The sequence below is a fragment of the Salvelinus sp. IW2-2015 genome, unplaced genomic scaffold, assembly GCF_002910315.2.
Source record: "Salvelinus sp. IW2-2015 unplaced genomic scaffold, ASM291031v2 Un_scaffold3051, whole genome shotgun sequence".
NCBI classification, from domain to species: Eukaryota; Metazoa; Chordata; class Actinopteri; order Salmoniformes; family Salmonidae; genus Salvelinus; species Salvelinus sp. IW2-2015.
The window spans coordinates 85849-89794 of record NW_019944343.1 but is presented as its reverse complement, the minus strand read 5'-3'; the positions used below and the strand labels follow the sequence as shown (position 1 = coordinate 89794).

The following is a 3946-nucleotide window of genomic DNA, read 5'->3' as shown; positions in this document are numbered from 1 at the left end:
CTTGTTTTTCTGTCTGTTTGTTTGTCTTAAGCCCCCTGGGGGGTTCTGGGTAATCGAAGGTGCCGTGTGTGAAGAATTCTATTATGGACCAGTGCTCAAAAAAGTGTATTTGTGTGTGTGTGTGTGTGTGTGTTGTTGTTGACAGGAAGTGGTTAATGTGGTTGTCAAGTAGCGCCTCTCATCTGTTAAAAATCATTTTCACTATATCCCTCTTTCCCCCCTTTTGGCTTTTTCATTGTTGTTACCCATGAATCATCTCTCTCTCTCCGTCCTCTGTAGCCGTGAGCGTTTTAAAAACTCCTAACAGTAAACACACATATGTGATACGGGCTGGGACAACATTTTCATAAATATATATATWTMTTTCCCACTTTGAGACGCCTCGGGCTTTATTTTTATTGAACCTTTATTTAACAACAAGTTCTTGTTTACAATGGCGGCCTATCCCGAGTCAAACCCAATTGTGCGACGCTCTATGGGACTCCCAAGCACGGCTGGATGTGATACGGCCTGGATTCAAACCAGGGTGTCTGCAATGAGATGCATCYTCTTAGACCGCTGAGGCTCTTGGGACCCCGCAATGATACACTTTAAAAGAAATCTAATTGTTTCAACTAATTATTATTCAGTAACTGTTTCCACAGCCTTTTAACTCAACGTTTAGGTCCAAGTGTTACCCGAACAAATAAATAAATAATGAGTAAATATTAATAACTTTATATATATTATAATAAATCAAATAAACCTCCAAGTTGAGAAAACGTAGGAAAAGATTCAGTCAATTTAAAATGATGTGTTTGGTCAACTTGTTTCACTCATTCAACTAGAAATGATGTGTTTGAGCATCTTTATTCTAAAATGACTGGTTACACAAAACACACCAGTGCTTTTAACATTCAAGGTCTTTTCACTTACACTATTACATTTACATTAATTTACATTTAGTCATTTAGCAGACGCTCTTATCACAGAGCGATATTTGACACACGTTGACATAAATTATTTTTATTGTGTATGTTCATTTATACAGTCCATTAGTAATTTAACATGTCATCACCTGGGTTTGAACTGACAAACCTTCTTGGTTCACAGCCATTCCACGCTTCCCTGTTTAGCCACCACGTCTGTGTTAGTTATTAGTTGTTTCTCTCATCATTCATTTAATTGATTTAATCTCAGCAATKTCAGGGTTTTTCTGCATAATTGTCTAATGTTGGTGGGGGCATATTAACCCGTTTTAAATGTTACTCCTGAATCACTATGATAAATATAATTTATTTTTAACAGAGCTGAGATTTACTTTGAAGTCCAAAGTGTAGCAATACAGGTGAAATCAGTTACTGACACAGACATGGTGGCTAAGCAGGAACATCGGAACGCTGTGAACCAAGAGGTTGTGAGTTCATATCCCAGGTGAGGACATGTTGAATATTAATGACTGTATGAATTAGCTTGTATGATGTGTGTCAAATATGTAAGTTGAAAACATTGGACGTTAAAAGAACAGTTTGTGTGACTACAATAGTGTCCAGGTAATCATTTCTATTTGAATTAACATATGAGACAATTTGAACAAACACATTATTTTACGTTGACAGATGTTTTGCCTCGTTGTCCCTGTCAGGATACATTCTGTCCATCCTGTTGATTTTTATAAATGAAATGGAAACAGCCAGGTGTACAGAGGTGGATGGTATTAATATATATTAATATATTACAAAACAATTATCACCTGAGGAAAAGAGAATTGAGAGACAGAGTCGTTAGATGTGGATTTCAATATACTGGATTCTGGTTTATGGGATATTATCTAATCTCTGTCTGTCTGTCTGTCTGTCTGTCTGTCTGTCTGTCTGTCTGTCTGTCTGTCTGTCTGTCTGTCTGTCTGTCTGTCTGTCTGTCTGTCTGTCTCTGTCTGTCGTGTCTGTCTGTCCTGTCTGGTCTGTCTGTCTGTCTGTCTGTCTGTCTGTCTGTCTGTCCTGTCTGTCATGTCTGTCTGTCTGCTGTCTGTCTGTCTGTCTGTCTGTCTGTCTGTCTGTCTGTCTGTCTGTCTGTCCTGTCTGTCTGTCTGTCTGTCTGTCGGTCTGATCTGTCTGTCTGTCTGTCTGTCTGTCTGTCCTGTCTGTCCTGTCTGTCTGTCTGTCTGTCTGTCTGTCTGTCCTGTCTGTCTGTCTGTCTGTCTGTCTGTCCTGTCTGTCTGTTGTCTGTCTGTCTGTCTGTCTGTCTGTCTGTCTGTCTGTCTGTCTGTGTCTGTCTGTCTGTCTGTCTGTCTGTCTGTCTGTCCTGTCTGTCTGTCTGTCTGTCTGTCTGTCTGTCTGTCTGTCTGTTCTGTCTGTCTGTCTGTCTGTCTGTCTGTCTGTCTGTCTGTCTCTGTCTGTCTGTCTGTCTGTCTGTCTGTCTGTCTGTCTGTCTGTCTGTCTGTCTGTCTGTCTGTCTGTCCTGTCTGTCTGTCTGTCTGTCTGTCTGTCTGTCTGTCTGTCTGTCTGATTCAAATTCAAATTCAAGCTGCTTATTGGCATGAAAAATTTGTGTCAATATTGCCAAGCAACAATGTATACAATATACATTGTAATACAATTAAAACAATGACAAATAATAACTATAGAATGGCGTAAATAATAATACAAAATTAAATATAAAAAATAGTAACAATAAAATGGTAACAGTCAATAGTCGAATGTATGTATGGTGTAATGCACCCTACCAACCACCACTATCATTAACTGCTATCATTACCATTACCACCCATACCATTACTATTTGGAATGATAAACAACAATAATAATACTAATAACAATAACAGTAATAACAATATTTAATAATAAGTAAGTTACTGCTTACTATGCAGTGTTATTATTCAGTGTCCCTCAGGCTATGGCAGGCAAATACTATTTGGCTGCAAGAGGAGCCATTGCTCCTTCGCCCATAGATATTTTTAGTTTTTCCTCTGGGTTAAATAAGTTAAAATTTGGGAATAAATGTAGTCATTTCTGTGAATAATGAATCTCTTGGTGAGGATATTTTAATCAAGTAGGAGAAAGTGCATCTCTGTTTCTACCTCCCCTGTCGTGCAGTGACCACAATACACGCTCCTCTTTGGGTAGCCATGTCTTTTTTATGTCTGCCGGTTTCTATTGCCAATCGGTGGTCACTCATGCCCTGTACTTGGTAAGGATCTGTCTCTGCTTCGAATCTCTGACAGAGTAGAGATTTCAGCCAATTCATATTCTCTGTTTAGGGTCAGATAGCAATTTAAGTCGGCTTTGGGATTTTGTTTTGTTTTTCCAATGTTGTAAATATGAGTCCTTTGATTGGTTCATGATTTTGTTTATTGAAATCTTTCTTTTGAAGCAGTGCCGTGTCAGCTTGGTTGGTTAGGTCCAACACCAGCTGACTGAGAGGGCTCGTTTCTTGGGCTCAGTTCTTGGGTTTGAAGTGCTTTAAATTGCAGACTCGAATTTGACTTGAATTTAGATGTAGCCAAAATTTTAATGATCTTTTCCTGTATTTTCATTATTACTGGAAAGCGGCCCAATTCTGCCCTACATGCATTAGTTGTGTATTTCTCTGGACTTGTAGGATTTTCCGACAGAATTCCTGCATGTAAGGGTTTCAATTGGATGTTTGTCGCCCCACATTTTAAAGTCCAGTTTATTGAGTGGCCCCCAACCTAACTTCCGTAAAGAGCTATTGGTAGGATTACAATGTCAAATATTTTGGTCCAAATTCTAATTGGATGTTGATTTTGAAATAATTTCATTTTTATTGCAATCCAATGCTCTGCGGGCTTTTTTTTGAGTGCATTCACTGCCATATTAAAGTTTCCCGATGCAGATATGGTCAGACAAGGTAGGTGTAATTTTTTGTGTGTTCAATTATGGTGTTGTTCAGGGTGAATTTATATTTGTGTTTCTGACATCTGTTTTGTTTTTGGAAAATCATGATT

At 38.5% G+C, this 3946-nt stretch overlaps 1 long non-coding RNA gene across 1 annotated transcript in view; it reads left to right on the top strand.

The window, feature by feature from the left end:
• LOC112075264 (uncharacterized) overlaps positions 1–3946 on the top strand; it is a 16765-nt gene that overhangs the window by 11228 nt on the left and 1591 nt on the right. The gene's annotated exons all lie outside the window — the stretch shown is intronic.